Consider the following 9,512-nt stretch of genomic DNA (forward strand, 5'->3'; position numbering starts at 1 on the left):
TAAGATCAGCGAACATTCTCCTCTCAACTTTTTACCCAATTGCGCATCAGTAATAATTTGTGTCTGATCGATTACTACATTGGTGGTTACAAAGTGACACTCTTTTTCTAATTTTATTATTCCTACTACATTTATTAGCTGGAATTATTCTATAAATAATAGTTTACCTATTTTCTTTTTGAGTATTATTGTGAACTCATGGGCTCTTCTTTAAATTAATTATGTTATACCTTATTATCATTATTCTTTTGAATGTTCATATTGCCCAGATTTGCCCAATGCAATCTGCTACTATTTAACCACGTAATGTTTTTCTTTATGCCCAGAGTAACTTCTAATACATTTACCACTCACAATTAGGGATTTATAAGTTAGGGACTTATCCAGAGCCTTCTTAGAAGATTTCCCCCTCCTAGTGTACTCTCCACCCAAAGTGAGACTTCTGGGTTGGGAGAAGGAGATACATCTGAATTATAACTACAGATCAGTGTCACCGATTCTAGTGCCTATCACCTTTAGTCTAGGCATACCATACCCGCTGCCATTCTTACTCTTCTGTCCTCCCCTCTATTTATTGACAATATTCAAGAGAGCAAATGGCTGCCCTGGCTGGTGTGGCTCAGTGAGTTGGAGAGTCTTCCTGTAAACCAAAGGGTCGCGGGTTCCATTTCCAGCCAGCCTAGGGTTTCGCTGAGGGTCCCGGTTAGTTTCTCTCTCACATAGATGTTTCTCTCTCTCTCTCTCTCCCTCCCTTCCCTTCTCTCTAAAATCAATAAGCACATTCCCCAGTGAGGATTACCAAAAGAATAACCGATGGCCAGCTGATGCCCCCCAAACTGTTCAGGTGGGAAGCCCCCACAACGCTTCTTTGCACAGCCCTCTGGTAGCCTCTGCCCACCTCTTCTACCTGCTCAAATAGCTTTTCTGCCAATAATTTAATTTTCTGCCTTTCCCTTTATAGGACCCTCCCTCATAATTTGGCCTGCTGCCTCTGCAAATTCAGAGAGAACATTGAGAGGGTCAGCCAGAGAGTGAAATTACACTGCCCCGCTGACTGTCTGACACACACAACTTGTGGTGAGTCTGAATTGCCCAATGGTAAATTCTTTCATTTTCATTTTATTTGTTTTAATTTTTGATTGATGATGATAAGTTGTTTTCCTTTGAAAATACCTTTCGAAGGTTCGTTGTTGTTGCTGTTTTTGTTTTTTTCTTTCTTTTTTAAAATTGTTGTTCTATTACAGTTGTCCCAGTGATGGTAAGTTTTTAAACAAATAAGGTCACCGTGTTATTTTTATTCATTCATCCAGAGTTTAACTCCCTATATTTCTGAGAATCGCTTCCTTGCTAAAAGTGAGACGCAGGAAAAAGAGAAAGGAAGGGGGCAGGGGATTAACAGCAATGAGCACACAGTGCGTGCGGTGCTCAGCTGGCGCTTTCCGTCCAAATGAGAACCTGTTGGTCAGTGGCACAGCCTGTAAACTGGCTCTGGATGCGTTAGGCCTCATCTGTCCTTTGCCTCATTGGACAGGTAGAGCTATGTTTTTATTTTGTTTGTTTTGCAATTTTATAAAAAGAGTACGAGTGACTGTATTTTATGAAAATTCTATTTGGGATCTGAATTTCTGGTTTTATTATCAGAAGCGACTACCAAATCCTTCTAATGGGTGGGAGGCCTCTTGTATTCTTAGACTGTCCAACTCTGAACTTGCTCTGAAGCGCACGGTTTTCTATCCACCAAACACTTGGGTGCTTTTAAGTATTTTTCTACAAATTAGGCTTATTCACACCATCTGATAACTTCCAAAATGTGCTTTCATGCCCAGATAGTGTGAATGTGGGTCTCTGGCAGTGATCTGGGGCACATCATAAATAATAACACTGTGCTACTTATATTAAGAGAGTGTGGCTCATTTTTCAAAAACAAATTTTTGGCCTATTATATTACTCTCTTCTACCCCAAAGGTGGGCAGAGCAGGCATTTTAATCTCCTTTAACAGGAGAGTAAAAACAAGGTTAGAGAGTGTTAAGTGCTGTCACCTAGTACTCAGATCTCTGGCTTTCCTTTTGGGGCTCCACAAGCTCCCCACTTTGGGACCCTCAACTCCTTCTCTGACCCTCAGCTTCCACAGCAATACTTTCATTATTCTGGAGTGGAAACCCAGTTGTACAATGATACACTTGACCTTCATGCAGTCAGAAGCTTTGGATGGTTCCCCAAGTAAAGCTGAAAATGTAAGAAAAGACATGAAAGGAAAGGAGAGTAGGCATCTGACAACAGTTGCCTTTTCCTTCTGTATATTAGGACCCCAAAGTATTATTCCATAGATGTATTGAACATTCCAGAGTGGCACACAACCTGCCAAGTCTCTTAACCCACATTCCAGATGCGTGCCTAAATTTAAGCACAGAGCAAGAGTGGACATAGAGTTATTTTTCTGTATAGAGCCTTTTGTTCTGGGGGCAGGGATGTGTAGAAGCAATGACCAAAGTAATGCTTTGGTGGGTAAGTGGAGAAGGGCATGTCCAGATGAAGACCTGTTAGCCGTGGGTTTTAATCACACTCACCTCTGATGGAGGCAAGAACACGAGCACACGAAGAGGCAGAGTGGGGAAGCCTCGTGCTCCCTCTGCATCTGAGCAGGACAGGGTGGGGACCATGAACGTGAGGAATCGCAGTAGATCTGCAGCGAGTGTAACTGAGTGGGGTCTTCCAGCCTTGGTTTTTCTTCAGTACCTGGCAACTGGCCCTTGGGGATCAAGGGAATCATCCTAAATATGGTTACTCTATTTCATGCTGTGGAATGTTCTGAGTCAATAACACCCTTTAAAAACATACCTTTTCTCCTTTTGTTGTGTTGCCAATCGGGTTTAAGTTGGGGTTTATTTTTCTCCTCTCTGAACAACATTCCGATATTTGCTGATTCCCAACTTATTTGACTGGCATGTAGGGCTTTGGACTGACAAAAAGCTGTCCCATGAGTCCTTCATGATCAAAAATGGTCTCTTCTTTTTTGACAGATGAACCACATTTAAAAAATCCAAAAGGCTCCTTCATGAGAGGGTTACAAGGCAATAAGAATGCGGGCAGTGAGCTGACAATTCAGCCAGAGGAGGTCTCCTTGGGCCAAAAGGAGAAGAAATTGTTAGCCATTCTGGGTAAGCAGCTAGACTTTAATGATAACAGTGATGTCATTAGTGCACTACAGTACAGACTGCCTTATTTCTCGGAGATTAAAAAGCAGGTATAGAATCAATGTTATTACCATTCATTAAACTCCCTTTTTCAAATGTACAAGATGGAGGTATGCCCTTGAGTCATTTGAAAAACAACAGAGGGACCCTTCTTAAACCTAAATTTTACAATTCAAGTTACAAAAATAAATGGAGGAAACTATTTTTTGGAACAGATTTAGTAAAAGATTTGCTCAGGGAACCAGAAAAAGAAGAGGTCTCCAAGCCAGAGGACATGAACAAATGGGCAAATGGAAAGACAGGAGCCCAGGGTGAAGAGGAAGAGGAGGAGCCACGTAAGGTAAGGACAGCTCCTGAGGCACGAGGCCTGGACAGTGAGTCAGTGAGGACGTGCCATGAAAGCACTGAGGTAGGAAGACCAGAGGCACCCACACTGTCTCTTGTCTTAGCCATGTGACTTTGGCCAAGACCCATGACAGTGATCTTCTACTTTGCTCATTTAGACAGTGGTGCCACTGTTCCTAGGGTAGACACCAAGAGGACCTACCTAACACACAAGATAAATAAATTGCACAAGAAAATGCTAATACTATGATTGCATAACACATTAGATACGATATGCTCTTTAAGAACCTACATGAGAGGGAACCCCCCAAAACCCAGAATTGTCTTCTGGAGGGCGGGCCCCTTGTAGTACAGGTTTCCTCCACTAGGGGAGTATTCTAGGAACCCATCTGTAAGAGTGTACCAGCTGGTTTTGTTGTGAGAGGGTGCGTTAGGCATCAGTGAATTTTTTTTGGAAGACTCTTTCAACATATTTGATGGGTGATTTACAAGTGCGCCTGCGCACACCTTGCTGAGTGTTCAGCCGTTCTGGACACAAACGGCATGACCCCCACACCCCACCCTCCCTATTCACCCAGTCTTGCCCTGAGTGACTTTTTGTGTTTCCCTGGATGAAAAATTCCTCAAGGGGATTTGTTTTGCCAATGTGGAATCAGTGAAACGAAAAAACAGCAGAAGCACTAAATGGCATCAAAATTGACAAGTTCAAAAACCGTTTTGAGCAGTGGAAAAAAATGTCTCAATAGGTGTATTGCATCAAATAGAGAGTACTGTAAAGGGGACTGAAGTTTAAGCATGTAAGGATAAACACACAATATTTTTTAAATAAATTCTGGGGGTTTTGGGGTCTCTCCTCGTAAGCCATTCACCTGAAAGAGTGGGATTTTAGAGTAGTAGTTAAGAATAGTTAGCTATTCTTTAGCACAGGCTTAAGAATAGTTAATTTTTATCTTTTCCATCTCTTTGGTTTGTTTTTTAAAATTATTGCTTGTTTTTCTCTTTTAAGGTCATCAGAATTGTGCCAAGATATGGCTATAAACGGATACTCCTATTAGCCTCTCCTGTTATCGTAGTGGCGACAGGTTTAACTGCAATCTTCTGTCTCATTACGGTAAGACAACGAACGGTTCGTTCAGCTTCCCAGAATACATTCTGTCTTTAGCATAGAGTCAGAACCCACAAACTGAAAATCAAAGCCACTTTCCCACCTACTCCTCCTTGATATTTTTCTTTAGTCATGAATGCTGAGATATGCTTTATTATTTTATTACACATTATATTCCAGAGATTTTTAAAGGAAGCCCACTCCCAGAGATTCTGTGGAACTGAAGTCAAGATAACAAGCCACTGTACTATTGTGAGAACTTATACTAGGCCAGAGTAGACATGACAGCAAAATTTCTTCAACTCAAAATGGATGATGTTGATTTGATGTATTACCAATTACTCTCTTTCTACCATTGATTTCTTGTTGGCTGAACTGAGGAGAGATTTAGACTCTCCACCCTCATAAAGTTATGTCACCCTGGTCAAAAGGACATGGCTAAAAGATAAAAGTGTGATCTTGTCAATTGATTAGATTTACTTAGCGGTTTTCTTCTCCAGTGTGTAAAAAGCATGGTGTAAATAGGTTCAGTTAAAACATAGCAAACTAAATCCTGCATCAGGCCTCTCTAAAGCATGTCGTATTTATACTCACCTCTTCCTGGAGCTTGCCTGTGTGCCTTTTCTTCAATTACACAATGGCTTGTTTTCCCAACAGGTAGGAGCTAATATTAAAAGTGATATAATTAGCTGACAATCTTGACTACCCTACTAATCCAACCTAATACCTTGTTTACATTTTCAATGGTCATGGCAGCCCCCCACCATAACCTAGCCACACCATGCCCATTTCTACTTTTGTTCATGCCTTTGCCCATCTAAAATTCCCTTATTTTGCTCTGCCTCTGCTGCAAGCCCTGTGAATCTCTCAAAAGCCAGCTCAAATTCCTATTTCAGCCCTGCTAGTCCTCCTTCTTCTGTGAGATTTATCACCCTTTCAGGGCGTGGGCAGTAGTGAGGCATTCCCCTGTCATGAGAACTTAAAAATATGGTAAGTAAGTTTTTAAAAGGCAGCTCCCCAAGGTCAACACATCATGGAGCAGAGCAGAGATGTGTACGGACCAAATGGCCTCCTGGTCTACCAGACTTGAGAAATACCTGGCTGGATGTGTAACTGCTAAAGAAAACATGTCAATTTGCAGGAGGGTTGGTGAGCAATAAAAGCTCAGAACAGGTGAGGGAGAGTCTGACATGGGCATTGCCCATCCTAGCAGTGCCTAAGAGTAGAGATGGCACCTCAGGCAGCAGATGCGGAGAGTCCGTCCCACTAGCCAGGCTGTGCCTGTTGGGGAGATGCATGGATCCAGCTAATGCAGTCTTTTCCTTTAAACACGGGATTCAGCTGATTCCTATTGTTCTAAGTCTGTTCTCACCAAGTAGCCTTCTGACTGTGCTTCTGAGTGTATTTCCCTGATCGTGTAGACACAGGTGTTGTCTGTGGAAGAGATGTAATTCTCACTGTCAGGCCGTAATCTCGGCCTTCTGATTTTTTATTAGCACTGCAGTATTGACAAGGTGAGACTACCCCGATCGGAAGAAGTGAGCCCTCTCTTGGTGAAGAGTCTGACTTCTGAGCCTAGGGGCTGGGGACTAGCATGAGGGCGGCTTGCCAAGGTCTCTGGGAAGAAGTCATTGGCCAGTGCCCAGACAATACCCTCTCCCTCTCTAGTGAGCATATGGCCTTTGCTTTTTTGGATTTTCTATAAACTCCTATAATGCATTTAATTTCTATGGAGTTTAATCTCGCATTTGTGTTTATTTATGTGGTTTCATTATTTCCTCTCCCCAGTTAGATGATAAGCTTTTTGAGGATGGTTTGCCTGACTGTTCTGTCTCCTTAAAGACCACAACACTGAGAAATATTTGAAATTTTGAAATTCAACGAAAACCACTGAAACTATGAAGATATTTAATATCAAAGGACTTCCATAAATCAACAGGGAGAAAACAAACAAACAAGGGGAGAAGAGGGCAAGGGCTGTGCGGAGCAAGATGTGTGTTGATTTTCTGTCACCCTATCTGCCGATCATCTCACGGCTTATGGGGTATGGGTTTTGTTAGCGAGGCCTTTGTTACCTCATGGCATGAAAGTGGTCTCTGATATTGTCTTTTAGTCCTTTTTATAATATTTCTTTTATTCATAATTTAAAAAAGAAATCTGTCTAGTATTGGTTTTGTTTTTAGTGTGGTTGACTGTTTTCCCCCTACGTGAAGATTTAATTGTTTTAAAATCTTTTATTGAGTGACTCATTCTTTCTTTCCTGGTCTAAAAAGCTCTCTTTGGACTCTAGTCTGTTGATCTAGTTATCTTTTTTTGTACCAGTGACAGTATCACTATGTAATTCCAATTTCTTTATAACATATTTTGATGTCTGGTAGGGTAAGCTGCTGCTTTTTTATCTTCTTTTTCATACATTTTGTAGCTATTGCTGCATATTTTCTCTGCCAAATACCAGCTGGCCAGGTTTTGTTTAAAAACTCTCTTGGAATTTGAATAGATTGCATTACATCGGTAGGTTCATTTGAAGGGAACTGACATCTTCACAACAACTAGGAACACGGTATCTTCACGTCGTGTATTCTTCCTAATGTCCTTCAGAAGAATTTTAATGTTTTGATCACGTAGGTCTTACGCATTTTTTGTTAAGTCCGTTTCTAGGTACTTGATGCATTTTTATTGATGTTGCAAGTGGGATCTTTCTTTCATTTTTTAATTAGTCTTTTGTGGTACGTGGGAAAACTCTTGAGGTTTGCGTATTAATCATTTGATTTTGGATTTACTTACTGAATTGCCATTTTACTTGACATTAAAATTCTAGTCGATGCTCTTGCACTTTTAGGTTTGGCATCATCTCCTATGCACATGCGTTTTGTCTCTTTCCAATACTTCACTTTTCTTATTAAATTGATTAGGACCTCCTCAACAATGATGAATAGTAACAGTAATAAGAGTAGGCATCCGACTCTTGTTCTTGAACTTAAAACAAAGCTGCTGCGTTGTTTCCGGTAGATACTTTTAGTTTCTTTTTCTACTTCTAAGAGCTTTTATTAGGGACTAACTGCTGAATGTTATCCAAAGCAGCCAATGAAACACATTGCCAGCTCCCTGCAAGATCCTAACTTAGGGACTATGGAAGAAGAGTCAAAGGATATTCAACAAATTCCTGTCCTCAAGAAAGTTATCACCTTACTTAGAAGGGAACAAATAAAGATTTAGAGAGAGTGGTCATTGTGATGAATAATTGTGATGTCGCTTTCTTCCTAAAACAGTTCCCTGCCGCAAGAACACCTGCGGACAATGATGGAGGAAAGCCAAGGTAAATATTATTAGTCTGACAGTTTTTAAAGTAGGATTTTACAACTAGAGGAGCTTCTTCCTGGAGGTGGCCTGAAGTGACCTCTGAAAATGGTGCGCTACTCATTTGACCCAGAAAACCCCACAAAATCATGCAAATCAAGAGTTTTAAATATTCATGTTCACTTTGAGAACACTTGGGAAACTGCCAGGCCAAAAGGGTATGCATATCTGAAAAGCCACCAAGCAGCTAAAGGATGTCACTTTGCAGAAGCAATGTGTGCCATTCTGTCCTTACAATGGTGGAGTTGGTAGGAGTGCCCAGGCCAAAGACTGGGGCTAGGTGCAGGTTGGTGCCCCCAAAAGAGTGCTGCGTTTTTGCTGCACATGCTTAAAACTGCAGAGAGCAGTACTGAACTTAAGGGTTGGGATGCAGACTCTCTGGGCATTGAGCACATCCAGGTGAGCAAAGCTCCCAAGATGCAGCGCAGAGCTTACGGCGCTCATGGTGGATTAACCCCACGTGGGCTCTCAGGCCTGCCGCACTGAGATGCTCCCCCCTGAAAAAGAGCAGATTGGTCCTGAACCAGAAGAGGAAGATGCATAGAAAAGAAAAGAAAAAAAAAGTCCCATAAGGAACTGAAGCAAGAAAAACTTGGAAGTAAATTTATCATAAAATAAATGCTTGGAAAAGTTAAAAAAAAGAAAAAGAAAAGAAAGAACTAGAGGAGAACTTAGAACTCTACCTCAGTCTCATTTTACAGTGAGGAAACCGCTAAGTTTGGAAAGAACACTTGTTAATTCCGATGCTTTGCCTGGACTTTGCAAAATGAGCTCCGTAGCCAAAGCTGACAGCGTGACTGGCACAGATGCATCTGCTGCCACTGGTCCTTTAAGGAAACAGGGAGCAAAGGGGGAGGTCTTGGTTATACTTGTTTCTGCTGGTGGTAGAAGCTCTGGGGAAGGGATAGGAAAAGCCACGTGGCCTTAGGGTAAAGGCTCTGGTCTCCTTCAAGGCTGACGAAAGGTAGACTATGTGAGTCCTTCCTGTAAGGTGGCAGAAAAATTTCCCTTCCCGTCCTCCTGGTTTTCAGGCCCCTACTCTCTCTATTCCCTTTATCCCAACCTCATAGAGTTTTAACAGGGCAAGACCTTACACAGTAGTTTGTCTTTTTTTTTTTTTTTTTTTTAACAACAAGGAAACAGAGAGGAGGAAGGGAAATATCTTGCTCCATGGCCACACTGCTAGTGAGTGTCAGAAAGAAGATGGTGCCTTTCCAGCTGGGGCCTCTCCATTGATTACCCCGTGCTTGGGCTGTGAGCTACACTTTATGTCAGAACTCAGTACGCACGTACCGCACAGACATAAGTCGTTTCTAAAACAGACTCATTATGCACTCTGATTTTTTTCTATTCTGTTTTAGTCAAAAAGAATATTTTGTATTCTAGTGCTGGTTGTGACTTGTAAACTGATTTCACAACTCACTGGGCAGTGACAGCCTGCAGTACAAAAGTCAGCACGCTAGCTAAGTTAGCTAACTGCTATTTGGACTCAGGCATTTAGTTGTGTGAT

The 9,512-nt window shown here is 41.7% G+C and overlaps 1 long non-coding RNA gene across 1 annotated transcript; it reads left to right on the forward strand.

Moving 5' to 3' along the window:
- The first annotated feature begins 970 nt into the window (after positions 1-970).
- Positions 971-3,531, forward strand: LOC149990023 (uncharacterized). The gene is made up of 3 exons (XR_016509006.1): positions 971-1,077; positions 3,022-3,159; positions 3,411-3,531. It is a non-coding gene; the product is annotated as an uncharacterized LOC149990023 (long non-coding RNA).
- Positions 3,532-9,512: the final 5,981 nt, after the last annotated feature.

The sequence above is a fragment of the Furipterus horrens genome, unplaced genomic scaffold (genome assembly GCF_987537825.1).
Source record: "Furipterus horrens unplaced genomic scaffold, mFurHor1.1.pri manual_scaffold_41, whole genome shotgun sequence".
Classification (NCBI taxonomy): domain Eukaryota; kingdom Metazoa; phylum Chordata; class Mammalia; order Chiroptera; family Furipteridae; genus Furipterus; species Furipterus horrens.